At 53.5% G+C, this 23,156-nt stretch overlaps 2 long non-coding RNA genes and 4 other non-coding genes across 6 annotated transcripts; 2 read left to right on the top strand and 4 right to left on the bottom strand.

The window, feature by feature from the left end:
* The first annotated feature begins 478 nt into the window (after positions 1 to 478).
* Positions 479 to 550, top strand: TRNAQ-CUG. The gene has a single exon. It is a non-coding gene; the product is annotated as a tRNA-Gln (tRNA).
* A 509-nt stretch (positions 551 to 1,059) lies between these two features.
* On the bottom strand, positions 1,060 to 2,963 carry LOC125330873. Its single transcript, XR_007205740.1, has 3 exons — positions 2,949 to 2,963; positions 2,047 to 2,290; positions 1,060 to 1,532 (listed from the first exon to the last, which is right to left on the bottom strand). It is a non-coding gene; the product is annotated as an uncharacterized LOC125330873 (long non-coding RNA).
* Positions 2,964 to 11,523: 8,560 nt separating this feature from the next.
* Positions 11,524 to 12,654, top strand: LOC125330864. Its single transcript, XR_007205730.1, has 2 exons — positions 11,524 to 11,667; positions 12,182 to 12,654. It is a non-coding gene; the product is annotated as an uncharacterized LOC125330864 (long non-coding RNA).
* Positions 12,655 to 13,163: 509 nt separating this feature from the next.
* Positions 13,164 to 13,235, bottom strand: TRNAQ-CUG. The gene has a single exon. It is a non-coding gene; the product is annotated as a tRNA-Gln (tRNA).
* Positions 13,236 to 15,946: 2,711 nt separating this feature from the next.
* TRNAM-CAU lies at positions 15,947 to 16,018 on the bottom strand. Its single transcript has one exon. It is a non-coding gene; the product is annotated as a tRNA-Met (tRNA).
* Positions 16,019 to 16,991: 973 nt separating this feature from the next.
* Positions 16,992 to 17,073, bottom strand: TRNAS-AGA. Its single transcript has one exon. It is a non-coding gene; the product is annotated as a tRNA-Ser (tRNA).
* Between the last annotated feature and the right edge of the window lie 6,083 nt (positions 17,074 to 23,156).

The raw sequence follows: 23,156 nt of genomic DNA, 5'->3' as shown, positions 1-23,156 counted from the left end.
TCGTTGCTCAGCCCTTGGTGTCTCACCTGTCCTTTCTCCTTGCCTCTCCAGCCCCTTTCCTGGGTTCCGCAGAGGGTCTTTCTTTACCTTTTGTAGAGACGGGGCAATGTTTCCCTCTTATTAGTCCTTAAGGAGCGGGGCTGGTTTGGGCTGGAGAAGAGAAGGCAAGGGGGCTTCTGCTGGGTGAAGGTGACTTGCCAAGGCCTGCCCTGAGTCCAAAAGAGCTTGCTGCAATTTGGGAAAGACAAGATTGTGTGAGGTTTCGAGCCTGGCACTTGTAAGAGAGGCCACGCCGGGCCAGCAGAAGAAGCTGTGCTGCTGCCCTGAAGGGTGGCGCGATTAGAGAGTGCCTGGAGGCCCTGCAGGAAGGCTGCACTTGGTGATGGATGTCCAAGGCGATGGAGAGACAGCCAGCCTCAGCCAGGGGCATAAGGCTGAGCAAGGCTGGGCACAGGAGCCAGAGGTCACCTATGCACGAGGTCCCATGGTGTAATGGTGAGCACTCTGGACTCTGAATCCAGTGATCTGAGTTCAAATCTCAGTGGGACCTTGGCTTTTTTCTTCCCTCAGCATGCTGACACCCTCACAGCTCTACTCTGCTCCTGGTTCACTTGTGGAATGCTCTCTGATGAATCACACAGCAGCTGAGGTGGAGATCACCCACTCAAAGTGGGTCAGGCACAGGAGGCAGCTCTGGGACTCTCTGCTTGTATGTTGGACGCATCCAATAACAGGAGACTGGGCTACACTCTTTGGGCAGCTGTTTCCACGTTGGACCATTCCCACAGTAACACCAGGTTACTCTGTGTGGCATTACTTGTATGCCCACCTTTGTCCTTTGTCCTGCTCCTTTCTTGCTCCTTTCCTCTGCGGCTTTTCCTCTCCTCCCTGCCAATTTCGTTCTATTGCTCTGCAGTCAGTGCAAGGAGCTCTACCAACACTGGGCAGTGCCCCATCATTGGGTTATATTTGTTGCCATGGGAGAAGGAAGGATCTTCCCTGGTAGAGCAGGTGGTAGCTGAGGGAGGAGGAGAACAAACGACCACAACTCTCTAGCAATGCTGCACAAAGGCTTTAATGAGAAGGAGCAAAAGCAGCGGCACAGAACACAGACCAAGGGACACGCGTGCGGGGAACAGGCAGGGAAAGAGATCGGCCCATTTGCCAAGGACAGAGGGCATGAGCCGCCGGCTTCAGCAGATCTGACCGCAGCGGGGGGAAGGCAGACACAGGCCTGACCCCCCCAGCCCAAGGGAGCCCCCAGAAGAGATGGGAACCCCCGCACTGCTGAGGGAGCTGCCCACAGCGGCTGACAGAGAGGATCCCACGGCTGTGCTCTGAGGGAAAGAGGTGAGGATGGGGCCCGGCATGGTCACCACCACCGGCGAAGGCTCGATGTACACCGTGGAGTCAGCGCAGCGGGCGACACAGGGCTCACTGCAGCTGCTTGCAAGGGGGGTTGGGCCACAGGGGCCGCAGGGCCGTGGGGGACAGGGTCTGCAGCAAGACATCTCTCGGCGCAGGAGGCAAAGCTGCAACACAGAGCAGGGAGCGCCAACCAGCCTCAGGATCAGTCTGTCTGTCCCTCAGCTCTCTCCAGGGACACATGCGGTCTTCAAAACACGCTCTGTGCCCTCAGCTCCCACATCCCTCCTCGTGCCCTGTGAGTGGAACGGCACAGGAAGGCTGCCCCACTTCAGGAATAGGACCCAGCACAGTGGCTTTAAGGCCCCTGTGGAAAGACGGGTCACAGCCCATGTCCAGAACAGACATGGCTGTGTTAGAGATGTCCGGAGACATTTTGCTACACCACGGCAGGTGCAAATTCTGCTGGGCACATCCCCCTGCGGCTGAGCCCCATTGATCCCCTTCTGCTGGAACAAAGCCCCCTCTTCCCAGCTGTCCCCAGCCACCTCCATGGAAAGGCTGACGGCCCTTCAACAGTTCTGTGTCAGGGCCAAGCTGAGGCAGCCCAAGGATCAGCCTGGACAGCCTCCGTGACAGCAGTTCAGCCCACAGGGAGAGATGGAGTGGACTCGGGCTTACCTCGTTCCTCGAGGAAAGGCACACCAGAGAGGAGGAGGATGCAGAGCCTGGAGCAGCGCAGCCTTTTATGCCGTGTCCCAGAGCCCTGTGGGGCCACAAACATTCCTTGTTCGTGAAACATCCAAACTCCTGGGAGTGGCTACTTGCGAGGCCTTGCTGCTGATGAAGTCCCTTCGTCTTTCATCTTAAATGTTGTGCTCCCACTTCATACAACCCGGAATCCTGCAATGATTCTTAGAATCACCTGGGGATGGAATGGATCTTAAATCATCTAGCTTGAGCACCCTGAAATGGCTTCTACAACTTCTCTGGAGAACCTGTTCTAGTGTCTCACTCCTCTCAGAGGAAAGGATTCCTTCCCAATATCTAATCTAAATATACCTGCTTTCAGTTTAAAACCAGTAGCCCTTGTCCCATCCCTACACACCCCAACCAAGCGTCCCTCCCTTTCTAAACTGAATGTCTCCTGGGAGCCCTCTCTTCTCTTTGCTGCACAACCCCAACCCTCTCAGCCTGTCCTCACAGAGCAACAGCTCCAGTTGCCCGATGGTCTTTGTGGCTCCTCTTGACCCACTGCAGCAGGTCGGTGTGTTTCTTAGGCTGTGGGTCCTAGAGCTGGACGCAGTACCCCAGCTATGGTGTCATGAGAGCCAAGTACAGCAGGACAATCCCCTCCCTCAACCTACTGGCCACGCAGCTCTGGATGCAGCCCAGGATACGACTGGCTTTCTGCTGGCGCGTGGTGCAGGCTCATGTTCAGTATTTCAACCATCAGAACCTGCAAGCCCTTCTGTGCAGGACCACTCTCGATCTACTCATGGCTTAGCCTGTGTCCATGTTTGGGATTGCCCTGACCTTGGCACTTGACTTTGTTGAACTTCATGAGGTTTTCACAGACCCACCTGTCCAGCCTGTCCATGTCCCTATGGATGGCATCCCTTTCTCTAGAGTACCAACCACTATCGCTTTCCAGGCGCTGCGGCTTTTCTGTGTCATAGCGCGAGGTGCTGCGATCTTCCAAAAGCGTCTCCTTAGTGAAGCCGCTCGGCAGGATCAGCACACACTCACACGTGTGCATGCACAAACACACTGATAGCTCCAGTAATATCGGTCGATGGCAAAGAGGCAGGGAGAGTCTCTGTGTAGAGTTCCATGGACGAAGGTTTATTGCAGCCGCACCATGAAGGGGTGAAGGGACGAAGACAAAAGACAATGGAGAGTCCAGGTTTAAGTACGGGAGCGTGGCGAGCATCAGAGACCAATGATCTGAGGGCATGGCGGGTGGTACAAAGGCAGGACTAGGGAATGGGAGCCAATAGGAAAGCTCTAGGGCAGTGGCGATAGGCAAGGGCCAATGGGGGAACCTGGAGTGGAGAACTTTCTAGGGCATGGGACATATAAGGTAGCAAGGGGGCAGAGAGGCCAACGGCCAACCAGGAACGCAGAACTGGAGTACATTAGCATAGCAACGCAAAGCATTCTGGGAGACACTTCTTTTCTCACCCTAACCTGGAAGAATTCTCTGGTACTAGGGACTGTCTTACCAGAGGACTCTCTTTGTCTCTTGTACCACAGGCTAACCGGCCCCACAAACCACATCACTTTGCTCAGTGTCACCCACAAACCTGCTGAGGATGCCCTCAATCCCCCCCTAACACCCCTTCCACCCCCCATGTCTCCCAGCAAGCTGTTAAATATTCCTGGTCCCATCACCAAACCCTGAGAACCCACACTCATCACTGGTTGGACACTGCTCAAGTGTGACATCGAGCTCTCCACCACAAGTCCTGGAGTGCTGCCATCCATCCAATTCCATGTGCACTGACTGGCCACCCCTCATAAAATCCACGTCACTCCTATTTAGAGAGAAGGATGCAAAGAGCAGGTCCAGCAGTGCCTGTCCTCTGGTCAGGCTCTCCATCCCCTGTGCTAGGATGTTGTCCTCAACACACTCTAGTAGTTCCCAGGACTGCTGGCAGTTCCCTGTGCCGCTTTGCCAGCAGATGACTGAGTGGTTTAAGTTCCTCTCAGGACCAGGGCCAAGTGAGTGGGCTGTGTCCCAACATCAAAACAATTCATCTGTGTCCCAGAAGCATAAGGCCAATTGGCTCAGAGGTCTGAGGCTGGAGTGGAGGAAGATTGGAGGTGGCTTTGTGTCACACGGATTGCCTTTGTCACATTGCCCTCTTCATGGGGACAGTGCCCGCCTGTCAACAGTAGAATTTAGCTATGAGAGACACCTCAAGTGAGCCCTCAAGTGCTTTTGGTGCAGATGCACAAGCCAGCCCTGAGAGGCATTTCTCCCCGGGGGTCACTTTGGCAAGGAGGAGACGGTGGGTAAGTTGAGGCGGAAGGTCAAGGCTGCACAGTTCCGTAGAGAAGAAGAGACGCATCTCTCCAGGGCTGTGGCAAAACTCAGTGGCAAAGTAGGATCACTGTGGGCCGGAGAGAAAGCTCCTCACTGAGAGGAGTGAGGACCACGAGGGCCTTGCTTTCTGTTATCAGTCTCTGCCACAGCCTGCTTTTTTCTGCCCATGAGCCTGGGGAAGAGAGGCAGATTCACAACCAAGACAAGAAAACCAAGGACTCAATAAACTGTCTCTCAAGGGACTTGTCTAAGGGAATCTCCACAGCTGTGTGTCCCTCGAAAACTAAGCAGGGCCCTCATGCATTTTACAAGCAGAGCTCTGGCCTCAGCTTGGGAAGCTGAGATCCTCTAGAGAACAAGGAAATCAACACGTAGGAAGGTGATCAAAGGCACGTGCCTACGTCTCTCCCAGAAAGACAAATGGACCCATTCTCTCACACACTAATTTTGCTCAGTGTGTCCACCCCAGAGGCCAGGATCTGCATGGTGGCCTTGGGGAAGAAGCTGAGGGCAGGGAACCCACAGCTCATGGCTCTTTTTCCTGGGGCAGGCATCCCTTTGCCCATTCAATGCATTTTGCAGTTCAAAGGGATAATGGATCAGTCTCCCAGAGCATGTGGGAATCATTGTGATGTGGAAGAGTTGGGAAAATCCATGAGCTTCAGGCAAACCTGAATCATCCTGATGTGGAAATGAGTGCACACGGTGCCCTGGACTCAGGCATTCCAGGGATACCAGAGCACATAGCCTCTTCCCTCCAAAATTTCTGCCTTTGTCGGGGGCGTTTCCAGACCTTTTAGGACCAGTCCCAAACCACCTCATACGTCTGTGTAATCCTGTGCTGCTGCTGCTGCTGCAGCTTTCCAAAAGGCATTGCCTTTCGGTGGCTGTAGGTTCTCTGGTGGGTCGGGAGATCTCTATAAGCAGATCTTGGGACATGCGGTTTATTGCAAAGGGCGTGGGTATAGGGGCACTGCTTAGAGCTGCAGCTGGCAGCTCTGAGCAGGCCCAAGAGAGCAAGAGAGTAAGCGAGTAAGTAAGGAGAAAGAGAGAGAGAGTGAGTGTAAGAGTGTGCGAAGAGTAAGAGAGGAATGGAATGGAATGGTGAAGTCCTGGTTACAATACAATAAATCATCTTCTGTACTGAATATTCTAATTGTCACTAACCAGTCTAATACAAGATACAAATCCTATAGCATTTACATACAGCCTATAAGAGTTCTTATATTACCATAGAGTGTTACATCTTAACTTCTAAAAACTACTCTTTGGACCCCTTCTGCTGAGCTAGTAGGGTCTGCTCTGACCCTTGGACCTGCCTGCAAGCAGAGGGTATTGTTCAATCAAGAGGGGATTACCTTCAGTGGCCATACCATTGTTTTCCAGTTGTTCAGTAACTAAGACTTGGTATTTCAAAAGTGGCTTTCATTTCAATGTCGCCTGTAGTTTTCATATTCCCAAAATCTTTTGTCAGGCAATCATATTTATAAGGCTTTCCTGTTTCATCTTCCCCAACAATACCCTTTCTGATGAACAAATAAGATATTAGACACAGTCCTACTCGTCATTTTTTGCACACACTGAAGTATACAAGGTACTGCTACTAAAACTATAATTATTACTACTAGAATAATCAAGCCTATTTTACAGAGTTCCCTTAGCCAAGGTGCAAAGCTCCAACCATCAAACAAACTGTCTAGCCAAGACGAGTCATCTGTTGTAATTTGGTTAGCTAGGTCCCTTAGGTTTTGTAACTGTTTGTGAATAGAAACAGAATTATCGGATAAGTTCATACAGCATAATCCTTCAAAATCTTCACAGCCATGCCCATGTGCTAATAAAAGATAATCAATGTAAGTTTGGTGTCTGTGGCTGGTAGTTGGAGAAATGTGATGATTATCATATGGCCAATATTTATCAAAAGTAACATTACCAAAACCTTCTGGAAAAGGTATTCCAACTAAACAGGTTGAAAAAGGTTTGTCAGGGCTTGTGTCAGATAGACAGATGGTATCGGAGCCTGCAGATTTGGCTAAAGCAACCCAAACATTTGTCTTTGGTTGATTTACAGGTAAAGCTTCACTGCAAAAACAAAAACAAAAGGTTAAAAGCAACATGCATCTACACAAATAATGCTAAAACTCCATTCTTTTCTTGAGCTGTTTCTGGCAGACAATCTTCTCTCAGTGGTTCTGCCTAGTTCACATTTCAGTGCCGGCTTCTCGGCTTCCACTCGCGGGGTCACTGGCTGAAGTGGAACCGACAACGGGTTTTGATGTGTGGTACAGCTTCACGTTCTTTGCTGGAATCCACTTGGTTCCTTCACCTGTGGAGAGACATGCAAATCCCTTTCCCCACATTATAAGATCATAAGGTCTTTCTATTTTTCCTGATGCTAAATTCTTAATTAAAACTAGGGGGTGCTCCTTCAGTTTTGCTTTTTTGTTGTTTAAGAAATGTCTGAAAATGGGGGGATTAGGCTCTTCTGCAGAGCTGCTCAAGAAATTATAAACATACAAGGCTTTATTCAACCTTCTTTGAGGTGTAGCCTGGGCTTTTCCCCCTTTCTGTTGATTTAAAATGCGTTTTAAAGTTTGATGTGTTCCTTTTAGGGTACTTTTTAGCAGTTGTTTAAGATACGGTGAGCAAATGCCACTGTATCTTACAGCACTTTTTAGTTCTTTAATTTCGAGAGTGGGGATGGGAGCCCACGTTTTAGGACTGTCAGGCTGTTGGCTAGCTATCACAGGCTTAGTTAATAGACTAAGACTTTCATCTTTATAGATTTGGGGTCTTATTTCATGGCAATCTGTTAATTGAGAATAATCTGAGCACTTTGGAGGATTTTTTGATTCAGAAGGTAGCGCTGACAAACTCTCAGAACTCGTTTTCTCTTTCTGGGTTGCAAGATCCCCGTCGCTCGCTGGCGGGACTCTGGGGCTCATTGCAAACAAATCTGGCTGCTTTTCAGAGTTTACTTGTGTTAGATTTAAAGCATCAGCTCCGGAAGAGGGGCTCTCTGTCTCCCCTGCCACTGGAGCTGCATCATTGCTCTCCGTTCCCCCCCTGCTCGCGGCTTCTGAGGCGAGGCTGCGCTGCGCAGAGGGATACGGCTGGGCGGCGGAGGGATACGGCTGCGCGGTGTCGGGGGACCCCGGCGGGGGCGGCTGCGGCGCGGGGATGGGACCCGGCAGGGGCGGCGATGGCACGGCAGAGCTCGGGAGTGGCACGGCAGAGCTCGGGAGTGGCACGGCAGAGCTCGGGAGTGGCGCAGCCGATCTCGGTGGCGGCGGGCGAGGAGGCGGCGGGGCCGCGGGGGACTGGCTCAGTGACTCCGGCACGGCCGATTGAGGTGGCGGCGGGCGAGGGGGCGGGGCGGAGCTGCGCGGCGGTGGGGGGGGCGCGGCGAATAGTTCCATTAACGCTGCACAAGCCGGGATGAGTTCTGCGGTACTCTTGTCCCAGCGTGATATGGCATTAAATAATTTGATTCCCACTGAGTCCCAAAAGTCTCTGGTGTAGACTGCTGAACGGTCAGCATTTGGGAAATTAATCAGAGTCCATTCTAAGAGGTTTTTTAGCTCCTGTTTAGGTAATTGTCTTGAACCAGAGCTTATAAGTAAATGCTTAAGTTGCTTATAGAGATCTCTGTCATGGGCAGAGTGAGTTTGTCCCATTTTTAGACCAGTATGACACTCACTTAGATGATGTCGCAGGAGCAGTGTCCTTAGTCAGAGGTCCGTCGTGGGGGGCTGGCCAGGCACTCCACTCGGTGCTCAGGACGCTGCTTTTCGGTCCTTTCCCAGAGCTCCGGTTTTAGGCGTCGCGTGGCAACGGCTTTCCGTGCTCAGGAACTCACAGGTGGGTCCGCACTGAGCTCCAGTGCGGGCGGTGCTGAGCACTACTCGCCTGTGCTCGGGGCGCGCGGCAGGGTCCCTCCTTAGAGCTCCGGTCAGCACTGCTTAGCAGCATGTCCGTGCTCGAGGGGTGCTACGGCAGACTTCCTCAAAGAGCTCCAGGTAGCCGCTGCGCAGCAGTGGCCGCCTGTGCTTGAGGACTGCCAGGCAATTCCCTCCAAGAGCTCCAGGTAATCCCCGTGCTCGAAGGCTGCCTCAGCAGAATTATAGAGCTCCAGCTTTTACGATGCGCAGCAACGGTATGCCGTGCTCACGACACGTTCTAGGTGGCTATAACTGGTCTTTTAGTTACCGTCCATGGAGAGGTCTCCCACAGATGGAGAAAGCTGAACCGGGCCTTCAATCACGTTGTGCGCCAGGCTGCAGGTGCTGGGTGTGGGTTCGGCAATCACGATGGGCGCCAGACTGTAGGTTCTCTGGTGGGTCGGGAGATCTCTATAAGCAGATCTTGGGACATGCGGTTTATTGCAAAGGGCGTGGGTATAGGGGCACTGCTTAGAGCTGCAGCTGGCAGCTCTGAGCAGGCCCAAGAGAGCAAGAGAGTAAGCGAGTAAGTAAGGAGAAAGAGAGAGAGAGAGAGTGTAAGAGTGTGCGAAGAGTAAGAGAGGAATGGAATGGAATGGTGAAGTCCTGGTTACAATACAATAAATCATCTTCTGTACTGAATATTCTAATTGTCACTAACCAATCTAATACAAGATACAAATCCTATAGCATTTACATACAGCCTATAAGAGTTCTTATATTACCATAGAGTGTTACATCTTAACTTCTAAAAACTACTCTTTGGACCCCTTCTGCTGAGCTAGTAGGGTCTGCTCTGACCCTTGGACCTGCCTGCAAGCAGAGGGTATTGTTCAATCAAGAGGGGATTACCTTCAGTTGGCCATACCATTGTTTTCCAGTTGTTCAGTAACTAAGACTTGGTATTTCAAAAGTGGCTTTCATTTCAATGTCGCCTGTAGTTTTCATATTCCCAAAATCTTTTGTCAGGCAATCATATTTATAAGGCTTTCCGGTTTCATCTTCCCCAACAGGTGGCTGCTCAAGGGCCCATGGGACGCAGGGCAACCCAGGATAATGGAGATTAGGAGAGACCACTGGAAGTCCTCTGATCCCGCTCTGAGAAGAACAAACTTCCCAGTTGCCTCCAGAAGCTGTGGGCCTTGTGCCATTGTCCTCTGAACACTGCCACTGTCAGACAGGTCCCCGTCTCTTGGACAGCTCTTCCAGGGATGCCCTGCACCCCTGGGGAGCTACCAGGAGATGGAAAGGGCTCCTACAGCTGATCTTCCCAGGTCCTCGAGGGGGACGACCACCAGGAGATGACATTGAGGCTGCCTGCACTGGTGAGCACATGCCACATGGCAGCCTGGAGAGAACAGGGCCGGGTATGTGCAGGGAATGCCACCTGCTCCGCATTGCACTCTCAGGCCAGTGACAAGGAACCCCCCTTTGGGGCAGAAGGGCTGGAAAGCAGAGAGAAAGTCTGTCCCAAGAGAGCTTTCACTCTAAGTCCTCTGGGGAGCTTTCACCCCTAATCCTGAGAGTTGCTTACTGTCCATCTCCAGATCCCACCCCACAAGCCTGGGATCTGATCACCCCGTGGATGGTGCCCTTTCCTTGGCACTGCAGAAGCCACATCTGGGTTGGTGTCCCCATTTGGTGTCCCCAGGGACAAGGGAGGTGGTGGTGATCTCTTATGGCAGAGGGCCAGGCAGAACATAAGGGCTGCAGCACCCGACGTATGGGGGGAGGCGGAGGGCACTGTGCTTGTGCAACCTGGTGGAGATGAGCAAGGTGTGGAGGGGGGCATGGAGCTGCTGTCTCCACCACCTCCTGGAGGTTCTGGAGAGAATGAAGCCAAACTCTCCTGAGAGGTGCACTGCCAAAGGGCAAGAGGCAGCAATCGCAAATTGCAAGAAAAGAAATCCCAGGGCTCCCTGGGGGAAGACAAGGGACAGGCCTGGGAGAGCTGCACAAGGGACAGTGACGTCTTTCTTGAGCTGTGTCCGTGCTTAGAAGTCAGCAGGACAAAGGCCCAGAGCCTGCTGGGAAACCGGGGCGGTTTGGTCTGCCCAGAGCAGTTGATAGGAGCACAATACCTCTAGAGCTCTATCCCGACCTGCTGGGGTGGATCTGGGGTACTCTGGGTCACTACGGCCCTTGAGCAGCCACCAAAAGGCACATCTCCACGCCTTGGGAGACAGCAAATGCAGGACATTGCAGAGAAGCACATGGTGACCCAGGAATGGGGATAAGAGGTGGGGAAATGCCCTTCATGGCAGCAGAACATTGAGGATATGAGCTCTGTTAACCCTTGAACGCCTGAGTCTGCGGCACCTAGTCCACTGAATTCCACACTGGGTGACTCAGGTTTGCCTGGAGCTCAGGGATTTTCCCAACTCTTCCACATCACGATGACACCCACGGGCTCTGGGAGACTGATCCAGTGTCCCTTTGAAATGTAAAACGTATGGAATGGGAAACCCCACTCCTGACCCAGCAAAAAGAGCTGTGAGCTTTGGGCTCCCTGCCCTAAGCCTTTCCCCAAAGCCGCCATCCCGGTCTCTGGCCTCTGGGATGAACACGCTGAGCAAAACGGGTCAATGTGGCTGTGGGTCTCTTTCAGGGAAGGACACGGCATCTCTTTGATCACAAAACCAGGCCGTGGTACAGCCTGTGGACCGTAAGCAAATCCCTATGGCTGTCACTCAGGCCTGCAGGGGACATCCTTCCAGCTGAACATGGGCTTTGCTTGCCACTGAGCTTTGCCACCTCCCTGCAGAGCTGGGTCTCTTCCCCACTATGGGATTGTGCAGTGTTGACTTTCTGCCTCAACTGAGCCACAGTCTTCTGGACATCTGTGATGACCCGTGGAAGTAGTGACTCTCAGGATTAGCCTGAGTGCCTGCACTGAAAGCTCCTGAGAGCTGACCTGGGGTGTCTCTCATGGCTGAATTTAACTGTAACTGGAGCCAAATTAGCCATCAAGTAGAACAAGTGACAGAAGCAATAGACACTACGCAAATCCATTTAAACTCACCTTATGCACTGGCCCGGGAACTCCAAGTCAAGTGGCCTTAGGAAGCTGGGACACAGATGAATCATTTCCTTGTTGGCTGGTGTGAAACTGGAGAAAAATGCCTGAGATGAAAGAAGCATGGACTTCACCAGCAGCAAGGCCTCGCAAGTAGCCACTCCCAGGAGTTTGGATGTTTTGCGAACAAAGAATGTTTGTGGCCCCACAGGGCTCTGGGACACGGCATAAAAGGCTGCGCTGCTCCAGGCTCTGCATCCTCCTCCTCTCTGGTGTGCCTTTCCTCGAGGAACGAGGTAAGCCCGAGTCCACTCCATCTCTCCCTGTGGGCTGAACTGCTGTCACGGAGGCTGTCCAGGCTGATCCTTGGGCTGCCTCAGCTTGGCCCTGACACAGAACTGTTGAAGGGCCGTCAGCCTTTCCATGGGGGTGGCTGGGGACAGCTGGGAAGAGGGGGCTTTGTTCCAGCAGAAGGGGATCAATGGGGCTCAGCCGCAGGGGGATGTGCCCAGCAGAATTTGCACCTGCCGTGGTGTAGCAAAATGTCTCCGGACATCTCTAACACAGCCATGTCTGTTCTGGACATGGGCTGTGACCCGTCTTTCCACAGGGGCCTTAAAGCCACTGTGCTGGGTCCTATTCCTGAAGTGGGGCAGCCTTCCTGTGCCGTTCCACTCACAGGGCACGAGGAGGGATGTGGGAGCTGAGGGCACAGAGCGTGTTTTGAAGACCGCATGTGTCCCTGGAGAGAGCTGAGGGACAGACAGACTGATCCTGAGGCTGGTTGGCGCTCCCTGCTCTGTGTTGCAGCTTTGCCTCCTGCGCCGAGAGATGTCTTGCTGCAGACCCTGTCCCCCACGGCCCTGCGGCCCCTGTGGCCCAACCCCCCTTGCAAGCAGCTGCAGTGAGCCCTGTGTCGCCCGCTGCGCTGACTCCACGGTGTACATCGAGCCTTCGCCGGTGGTGGTGACCATGCCGGGCCCCATCCTCACCTCTTTCCCTCAGAGCACAGCCGTGGGATCCTCTCTGTCAGCTGCTGTGGGCAGCTCCCTCAGCAGTGCGGGGGTTCCCATCTCTTCTGGGGGCTCCCTTGGGCTGGGGGGGTCAGGCCTGTGTCTGCCTTTCCCCCGCTGCGGTCAGATCTGCTGAAGCCGGCGGCTCATGCCCTCTGTCCTTGGCAAATGGGCCGATCTCTTTCCCTGCCTGTTCCCCGCACGCGTGTCCCTTGGTCTGTGTTCTGTGCCGCTGCTTTTGCTCCTTCTCATTAAAGCCTTTGTGCAGCATTGCTAGAGAGTTGTGGTCGTTTGTTCTCCTCCTCCCTCAGCTACCACCTGCTCTACCAGGGAAGATCCTTCCTTCTCCCATGGCAACAAATATAACCCAATGATGGGGCACTGCCCAGTGTTGGTAGAGCTCCTTGCACTGACTGCAGAGCAATAGAACGAAATTGGCAGGGAGGAGAGGAAAAGCCGCAGAGGAAAGGAGCAAGAAAGGAGCAGGACAAAGGACAAAGGTGGGCATACAAGTAATGCCACACAGAGTAACCTGGTGTTACTGTGGGAATGGTCCAACGTGGAAACAGCTGCCCAAAGAGTGTAGCCCAGTCTCCTGTTATTGGATGCGTCCAACATACAAGCAGAGAGTCCCAGAGCTGCCTCCTGTGCCTGACCCACTTTGAGTGGGTGATCTCCACCTCAGCTGCTGTGTGATTCATCAGAGAGCATTCCACAAGTGAACCAGGAGCAGAGTAGAGCTGTGAGGGTGTCAGCATGCTGAGGGAAGAAAAAAGCCAAGGTCCCACTGAGATTTGAACTCAGATCACTGGATTCAGAGTCCAGAGTGCTCACCATTACACCATGGGACCTCGTGCATAGGTGACCTCTGGCTCCTGTGCCCAGCCTTGCTCAGCCTTATGCCCCTGGCTGAGGCTGGCTGTCTCTCCATCGCCTTGGACATCCATCACCAAGTGCAGCCTTCCTGCAGGGCCTCCAGGCACTCTCTAATCGCGCCACCCTTCAGGGCAGCAGCACAGCTTCTTCTGCTGGCCCGGCGTGGCCTCTCTTACAAGTGCCAGGCTCGAAACCTCACACAATCTTGTCTTTCCCAAATTGCAGCAAGCTCTTTTGGACTCAGGGCAGGCCTTGGCAAGTCACCTTCACCCAGCAGAAGCCCCCTTGCCTTCTCTTCTCCAGCCCAAACCAGCCCCGCTCCTTAAGGACTAATAAGAGGGAAACATTGCCCCGTCTCTACAAAAGGTAAAGAAAGACCCTCTGCGGAACCAAGGAAAGGGGCTGGAGAGGCAAGGAGAAAGGACAGGTGAGACACCAAGGGCTGAGCAACGACTGAGCTCCAGTTCCTGTGGGGTAGAGGTTCACTCGCTGCCCATGGTGGAGAGCAACGAGGGCAGAGCCCTCTCTGGGAACTCTTCCTTCTCGGAAGGAACTTCACTGCAAGGCCTCCCAGGAGGACACAAGTCCAAATGCCTGCTCAAAGCAGCGCTGGAGACAAAGCAAGAAGCTAGGCGGCTCAGTGCCTGAGCCCTGTTGCAACCCCAGCGAGATGCCCAGGCATGGAGAACCACCAAGATCTCTGCACACCTGGCTCCAGCAGCTCATTTGCTCTCTGGGAGTCTCTGCAGGATCTAGAGCAGCTCCCGCAGTCTGCTTTTGCCAAGGACGACCTGGCTCAAAGCCAGTCTGTGCCTGCTGGGCTGGGAGGTGCCCGGAGTGCCGAGCAGGAGGCCCGGCTGAGGGGAGCAGGAGCAGGAGCTCAGCTGCTCTGTGTGAGCAGAACTTGCAGAGGAAAGAAACCATGCTGTTCGGGAGCAGGAGAGGCCGGGCAGTGTGGAGCCAGGCTGAAGAAAAGCTGGTCTGCCTTGGCCAGGAATGACCGAGCCCTGCTCACCTGCTTGGAGGGCAGCTCTGACAAGCACTACCCCGCAAGGCTCCTGCAGCGCTGCTGCTTCCCGCTCCTGCCACCCGCAGCCTGCGCTGCCTCCTGCTCCTCCAGTGCCCACGGGCACTGCCTCCCACACTGCCACCTCACACCCTGGCCTGGCTCCAGCTCCTGCACCTCTCACACTGGCTGCCCCCTCCTTCCACACCTCCCTCCCCCTTCACACACCGCAGCTCCAGCTCCTGGCACGTGCCTGCGCTCCTCTGGCTCTCACACTTGGGCTCAGCACACTCACGCTGCTGGGTGCTCCTAATGGAGCCCCTGCAGTTGTAGAACACAAGTCCTGTTTCACTGGGGAATCCTCCGTGGTCCCCAGGCCTTTCAGGAAACCTCTTCAGTGCCATGGCTACTCTGTAGGATGGAGCGCCATCCGGAATATTCACGTGCTCCAGCAATGGTGCTGAGGGTGCCACGAGCTTCACAGATGTTTCAGAGTTGTGGTGGCAGCAGGAACCAGCTGTGTCCTGGGCAGGCCAACCGCTAAAGGTTTTCCAAGAGAGACGGTGCCCACAGCACCCTGTGTCTCCTCCACTCCCAACACCCAGCCACCTCTAGCCAATACAGTGTCCCTTGGGAATACCTGCTTGGCCCTGATCCTGGATCACCCTACAAATGGTCACGGCAGCAAACAGACGAGGACGGAGAAAGCTCCCAGGTCTTTGAGCTGAGCACATGTGGAGCAGTCTGAGCCTCCTCTGCCCCTAGAGGAGGTGCCCTCCTGTGCCTGGGAAGCTGGGGATTGAGCTGCCTGCAGGGAAGGGAGGAAGACCTGTGTGCCCATAATACGCAGGGCCTCATGGGGGGAGCTGTGCCTGCTGCTGCACAGCTGCCCATAGGCCATGCTGAGGGGCCCTTTGGGAGTGTTGGTGCCTGAGAAAGCCAAAGAGAAAGTGTCACCAAAGCCTAGGGAAAACCAGAAACTCTCAAACAACATCTTTTCAATGCTAGAGAACTAGGCATTACTTTACTCTGGCCAGGATGGTATTCTGGCCAAGATTTGCAATAGAAATTATTCCATCCACACGTGTCTGGTTTCTGCAGTGGAAATTTTTCCATCACACATGGTTCTTTACCAGATTTATCACATATTTTTACGTGAAAACCCCAAAGAAATTCTTCTTCATTGGACCTAAATTACACAATCCTTAGTATGCAATCTCCTATGGGTTATCGATCCCTTTTCCCTTGATGCTAATTTGGTGCTCTTATCAATCTTTTCCCAGACCACGTGTCTCCAGCCACACCAGGCGGTAATGTTAATGTCCATTTATCTCCTCTGTATCTTCTGGCCACTCCCAACCTGTAGATGCATGTTAAACTCTCATAATCTGGGAATCTTCTTTTTGTTGACTGACACTGACCAGGCCCCAGCCAGCGAAACTCAAACCCTGGGTAAACAGAGTCTTTTGAAGAAAAGCTTCGATTCCCCTCCTCCTGGGCAGAGGTGAACAAACCCCTGACTAAAGTTAGTTAAAAAAATTATAAAAGTTGTAGCATTTCTAACAAAAGCAGGTAGTGGGGGCAGAGAGAAGAGGAGCGCTATGGCCAGGGTTGCTCAAAGAGCTAGAGCCAAGCAGGGTAAAAGCTGTTGGGTGGGGCAGCGTCGGTGAAAAAGTACCCTAGCAGAGGATGGTTTCGATCCATCGACCTCTGGGTTATGGGCCCAGCACGCTCCCGCTGCGCCACTCTGCTCCCCCTGGGGCTCGGCTGCCACTGCCCCCAGCCGGGCCTGACCCTGCCTGGGCACTGCTGGCTCTCGCTCCCTCCCTTCCTCTCCGCTTGGCCTCCCCCGCCCCACAAAACAGACTCCCCCAAAAATTCATCTCCCTTGGGCATGCGCTCTACAGCTCCAGGGCCAGGCCTTGCCCTTCTCCCACGCCTCCCGCACACAGCCCTGCACGGCCACTTGCCCTTTGACCACCCAAGCTGGCGCTGCATGTGCTCAAGGCATCCCGGACGCAGGCTGCAGCCTTGGGCCTTGCTAGGGACGGGGGCACCTGAAATCCAGCGACATCCTGACGGCTGCAGCCCTGCCCAGAAATCCAGCTCTGCTCCCAGCATGCTGCGGGACTGCACCTGCCCGACAGTTTGGTTCTTTGCTGGCCAAGGAGGGACGCAGGCTCCCTTTGCTTAGAATTACCAACGGAAGAAATTCTCCTCTTTTAGCTGTGCAAATTCCGGTGCCTGAGCTCAGCGCTGCTCACGGTTACCCTGAAGGAAAAGCTCTGAGTTCTAGGCACTTTGTGCTAAGCAGGCTGTCAAGCTGCAGGTCCTTGCCTTTCACGCTTGGTGCTAATGCGAGGTGACAAAATGGTCAGCTCCAGGTGCTGTCTGCATTTCCCCTTTCCTTCTTCATTGATGCTGACAACATCTCTGAGCTTCTTCTCCCTTGCAGGGCTTCCCCCACGCCAAGTGGCTTGGCTGCAGGACACAGACCTTGCAGCAGCAATGGGCTTTTGTCCCCCTGCCCTTACATGTGCAGCTCAGGCTTTCCCCTTGCCCTGATGAAGGCCCTTCAGAAGCCATGAAAGGCATTGCCAGCAGCTCCTCCCTTGCAGCTGCTCTGCGGGAACAGCCGGGGCTGCAAGCGCAGGAGCCCTCCTCTGGGGCTGTGTCGCGGCTGCAGAGTGGTCAGCTGCCCGCAGCCCAAAAGGGGCACGCACCCCGTAGTTGGCAGGATTCGAACCTGCGCGGGGAAACCCCAATGGATTTCTAGTCCATCGCCTTCACCACTCGGCCACAACTACCTGCTCCAGCCCTCCCTGCCCTGCACATCACACGCCCTGTGCCATGACACCAATGCCCAGGCACTTTGGGCCAAGGCTCCTCTTACAAACGAGTGTTTCAGATTGCTTAAAAAATTGCTGGCAAGGGTATCAGCAAAAGCCAGATTTAAATATTACATGAAAGCACAACAAAGTTCCTTGGCAAGAGTCACTCTACTACTTACAGAACAGTTAAGGCACAACAAGGAAAAACAAGCAACAACAAAACCAAACAAAATCCAAGCAATCAAAACAGAAATAAACCAAGAACTACCTAGGGGAATGTGTGTGTTTGTGGGTGTGTCTCTCTCTGTGTGTCTCTCTCTGTGTGTGTGTGTGTGTGTGTGTGTGTGTGTGTGACAAAAGACATACAAGGGGCAAGGATATAAAGGAACACAGCCTAAAAGCTTAACAGCACTCAAACTTAACAGTATTTTAACTTAACCTATACATTAAACCTAATTAATATCTTAACCTTAAAATTTAACAGAGGAATAACACTTGAATAGCATTTAACCTAACATAGGACTTCGAAGTTATACTTAGCAACTTAGCAGAAGAACAACACTTAGCAGCATTTAGGTAAGTTTATAACTGTAACTTAACTTTACTTACAGGCCTAACTTACTTAGATATCCAAGGTACTTAACCATCTAAGAAACCAGTATTTCTCCCAGATTTGCTATAGCATATGCACACGTGCACGCACACAGACATAAAGAGTTAGTGTGAGCAAGTTACCTGTGAAAAATTCCCCACAGAGGTCAGTGAAATGCTCACTTTGGATGCCTTTGCATCTCCCGACGGGCGAAGGGTCAGGCCTCAAGGAGTGAGGGTGTCAGCCCAGGACTCGTCGTTGTTCGGCAATCCTCCAAGTACTGCAAACCTGAGAGTTTGCTGGCTCTGAGAGGCATCTCACTCAGAGGGAGATTGCTGGTCGCAGCCTGCTGCGCTCCAGGAGAACTCAAATGGTCTCATTTTGGACCGCTGTTTATAGGGTCGCAAGAGAGTGGGCTTTAGCCATAACAATGTTCCATCCTAGCCACAGTTTGTGTTGCCACTTTTCTTTGAAACTGTGAGAACAGGAATGCTATGGCGTTCAGGCAACAAAAGTATTTTCCAAGACCAGTCATAAGGAAAACAGGAGCTCGTTAGACAGCAGTTCTTGGGAAGAGACGGTGTTTCTGAGAAGCTCAGGAAGAGCTGAGAACAGGCTGTTTTCAAGGCCGAGGCCTAATGAGCGTTTCTCAGATCTCAGTGCGGCCTGAAAAAGGAGGGGGGAGGAATGCACCCCCACAGCTCCACTCCACCTTTGTAGTTGGGACCCTTGCAGAGCCAGACGGGCCCCTGAGGCCACATTCCAGAGGCCCAAGGGACATAAGCCCAGGGTCTCTGGCTGCAGCTCCCTGAGCCTTGGCCTCAGCCAGGCACCTGGGAGACCCTGCCCTGTGGCTGTGGTCATTCATCCTCTCCTGTGCTCCTCCCCCTGACAAGCCTTGACTGAACCAGCTGCAAGAGGAAGCATCCCCTTCACCAAACCAGCTGGGCAGTGAAAGGTCCCTCACCACACCAGGTGCTGCTGCATGATACAGCTGGGAACAGCCGTGACCATAACAGCAGCATCAGCTTCCCATGAGCAGCATGAGCCACGGTGGGGAACAAAGGATCATCAGTCATCCCACGACAGCCTTGAAACGTTCTCTCGATGAATTGTAGCCCAAGTGGAAGACCCCCATTGTTGCTTCAGTTTTGGAAACAATTTCCAAATGTCTTGGGAGTTGTTTCCAGAACTTACCACCATGGATTATGTCCGAGATGGAACCTTACTGATGACTAAGGCAAATCATCTTGTGAGCCTGTAAACAGCTCTGTCCTGAGTGAGGCTCTTGGAGGCCTCCTGGACCACAGTGGGCTGTGCCAGCACCTCCCTCTGGGTGGAACGTCTCTCGCAGCTTGAGAACCATAAAGCTGCGGTACTCGAAAGACCACCACTGATGACGTGGCCTGGTTTGATCCACACACACATCCACGCACACTCCTCAAAGTCCAACCCACGCTTGGTTGAGAAATGCAAAGGGATTTGATGTGAACATTTCAATGAGCCCGAGGGGCATTTTCAATAGGTACATTTACACACCTGAATACAGATGTGCTCTTCTCTGTGCCTCTGTGGGTGTGGGTGTGTGTGAATTGATAATGGTATCAATGTTGTCACCGTGAATTTGTAATTAAGTCCTTGCTATGATTGTGGATTGAGCGCTGCTAAACCCTTTTGCACCCTTCTAATTTTGTATCCATATCCTTTGCATACCGTACACTTCTAAATGCACAGTGTCCCTATAAAACATTAAACATTGATTACAATTCAATATTCTATTTATGCTTCATCCATTTAGGAAGTAACAGAGTGAACTTTGCCATCAAACCCTGTTGAAGCCACACTGCCTACGTCCAGCCATGAAAAGAAGTGGTTTTCTCCTTCCCAGCCCACAATCATGTACTCATCCCATTGAGAAAATTCCAACATCACCAACAGAAGAGATAAGATTGATTTTCCTATGCTTTGGTGAAGAAGCTCTGACAGGACTGAAAAGTTGCTCAAAATATCTTTATTAACTCTCACAAAGAACAAATTGGCACCGGGCCCTGCAAGACCGTGATCTCCAGGTGACAGACCCAAGCTCAGTGACTGAGGCTTTGGTGCTCTGGTGTAATTTCTGGGAGTACTTTGTGCAGCTGCAGGTAACCTCAGGACAGAAGCCAGTACTCACCCTGGCAGTGCAGGTGGTAGCTGAGGGAGGAGGAGAACAAACGACCACAACTCTCCAGCAATGCTGCACAAAGGCTTTAATGAGAAGGAGCAAAAGCAGCGGCACAGAACACAGACCAAGGGACACGCGTGCGGGGAACAGGCAGGGAAAGAGATCGGCCCATTTGCCAAGGACAGAGGGCATGAGCCGCCGGCTTCAGCAGATCTGACCGCAGCGGGGGGAAGGCAGACACAGGCCTGACCCCCCCAGCCCAAGGGAGCCCCCAGAAGAGATGGGAACCCCCGCACTGCTGAGGGAGCTGCCCACAGCAGCTGACAGAGAGGATCCCACGGCTGTGCTCTGAGGGAAAGAGGTGAGGATGGGGCCCGGCATGGTCACCACCACCGGCGAAGGCTCGATGTACACCGTGGAGTCAGCGCAGCGGGCGACACAGGGCTCACTGCAGCTGCTTGCAAGGGGGGTTGGGCCACAGGGGCCGCAGGGCCGTGGGGGACAGGGTCTGCAGCAAGACATCTCTCGGCGCAGGAGGCAAAGCTGCAACACAGAGCAGGGAGCGCCAACCAGCCTCAGGATCAGTCTGTCTGTTCCTCAGCTCTCTCCAGGGACACATGCGGTCTTCAAAACACGCTCTGTGCCCACAGCTCCCACATCCCTCCTCGTGCCCTGTGAGTGGAACGGCACAGGAAGGCCGCCCCACTTCAGGAATAGGACCCAGCACAGTGGCTTTAAGGCCCCTGTGGAAAGACGGGTCACAGCCCATGTCCAGAACAGACATGGCTGTGTTAGAGATGTCCGGAGACATTTTGCTACACCACGGCAGGTGCAAATTCTGCTGGGCACATCCCCCTGCGGCTGAGCCCCATTGATCCCCTTCTGCTGGAACAAAGCCCCCTCTTCCCAGCTGTCCCCAGCCACCCCCATGGAAAGGCTGACGGCCCTTCAACAGTTCTGTGTCAGGGCCAAGCTGAGGCAGCCCAAGGATCAGCCTGGACAGCCTCCGTGACAGCAGTTCAGCCCACAGGGAGAGATGGAGTGGACTCAGGCTTACCTTGTTCCTCGAGGAAAGGCACACCAGAGAGGAGGAGGATGCAGAGCCTGGAGCAGCGCAGCCTTTTATGCCGTGTCCCAGAGCCCTGTGGGGCCACAAACATTCTTTGTTCGCAAAACATCCAAACTCCTGGGAGTGGCTACTTGCGAGGCCTTGCTGCTGGTGAAGTCCATGCTTCTTTCATCTCAGGCATTTTTCTCCAGTTTCACACCAGCCAACAAGGAAATGATTCATCTGTGTCCCAGCTTCCTAAGGCCACTTGACTTGGAGTTCCCGGGCCAGTGCATAAGGTGAGTTTAAATGGATTTGCGTAGTGTCTATTGCTTCTGTCACTTGTTCTACTTGATGGTTAATTTGGCTCCAGTTACAGTTAAATTCAGCCATGAGAGACACCCCAGGTCAGCTCTCAGGAGCTTTCAGTGCAGGCACTCAGGCTAATCCTGAGAGTCACTACTTCCACGGGTCATCACAGATGTCCAGAAGACTGTGGCTCAGTTGAGGCAGAAAGTCAACACTGCACAATCCCATAGTGGGGAAGAGACCCAGCTCTGCAGGGAGGTGGCAAAGCTCAGTGGCAAGCAAAGCCCATGTTCAGCTGGAAGGATGTCCCCTGCAGGCCTGAGTGACAGCCATAGGGATTTGCTTACGGTCCACAGGCTGTACCACGGCCTGGTTTTGTGATCAAAGAGATGCCGTGTCCTTCCCTGAAAGAGACCCACAGCCACATTGACCCGTTTTGCTCAGCGTGTTCATCCCAGAGGCCAGAGACCGGGATGGCGGCTTTGGGGAAAGGCTTAGGGCAGGGAGCCCAAAGCTCACAGCTCTTTTTGCTGGGTCAGGAGTGGGGTTTCCCATTCCATACGTTTTACATTTCAAAGGGACACTGGATCAGTCTCCCAGAGCCCGTGGGTGTCATCGTGATGTGGAAGAGTTGGGAAAATCCCTGAGCTCCAGGCAAACCTGAGTCACCCAGTGTGGAATTCAGTGGACTGGGTGCCACAGACTCAGGCGTTCAAGGGTTAACAGAGCTCATATCCTCAATGTTCTGCTGCCATGAAGGGCATTTCCCCACCTCTTATCCCCATTCCTGGGTCACCATGTGCTTCTCTGCAATGTCCTGCATTTGCTGTCTCCCAAGGCGTGGAGATGTGCCTTTTGGTGGCTGCTCAAGGGCCGTAGTGACCCAGAGTACCCCAGATCCACGCCAGCAGGTCGGGATAGAGCTCTAGAGGTATTGTGCTCCTATCAACTGCTCTGGGCAGACCAAACTGCCCCGGTTCCCCAGCAGGCTCTGGGCCTTTGTCCTGCTGACTTCTAAGCACGGACACAGCTCAAGAAAGACGTCACTGTCCCTTGTGCAGCTCTCCCAGGCCTGTCCCTTGTCTTCCCCCAGGGAGCCCTGGGATTTCTTTTCTTGCAATTTGCGATTGCTGCCTCTTGCCCTTTGGCAGTGCACCTCTCAGGAGAGTTTGGCTTCATTCTCTCCAGAACCTCCAGGAGGTGGTGGAGACAGCAGCTCCATGCCCCCCTCCACACCTTGCTCATCTCCACCAGGTTGCACAAGCACAGTGCCCTCCGCCTCCCCCCATACGTCGGGTGCTGCAGCCCTTATGTTCTGCCTGGCCCTCTGCCATAAGAGATCACCACCACCTCCCTTGTCCCTGGGGACACCAAATGGGGACACCAACCCAGATGTGGCTTCTGCAGTGCCAAGGAAAGGGCACCATCCACGGGGTGATCAGATCCCAGGCTTGTGGGGTGGGATCTGGAGATGGACACTAAGCAACTCTCAGGATTAGGGGTGAAAGCTCCCCAGAGGACTTAGAGTGAAAGCTCTCTTGGGACAGACTTTCTCTCTGCTTTCCAGCCCTTCTGCCCCAAAGGGGGGTTCCTTGTCACTGGCCTGAGAGTGCAATGCGGAGCAGGTGGCATTCCCTGCACATACCCGGCCCTGTTCTCTCCAGGCTGCCATGTGGCATGTGCTCACCAGTGCAGGCAGCCTCAATGTCATCTCCTGGTGGTCGTCCCCCTCGAGGACCTGGGAAGATCAGCTGTAGGAGCCCTTTCCATCTCCTGGTAGCTCCCCAGGGGTGCAGGGCATCCCTGGAAGAGCTGTCCAAGAGACGGGGACCTGTCTGACAGTGGCAGTGTTCAGAGGACAATGGCACAAGGCCCACAGCTTCTGGAGGCAACTGGGAAGTTTGTTCTTCTCAGAGCGGGATCAGAGGACTTCCAGTGGTCTCTCC

The sequence above is a fragment of the Corvus hawaiiensis genome, chromosome 10, assembly GCF_020740725.1.
Source record: "Corvus hawaiiensis isolate bCorHaw1 chromosome 10, bCorHaw1.pri.cur, whole genome shotgun sequence".
NCBI lineage: Eukaryota > Metazoa > Chordata > Aves > Passeriformes > Corvidae > Corvus > Corvus hawaiiensis.
The sequence above is the reverse complement of the archived record's forward strand: the minus strand, read 5'-3'. Positions and strand labels throughout refer to the sequence as shown.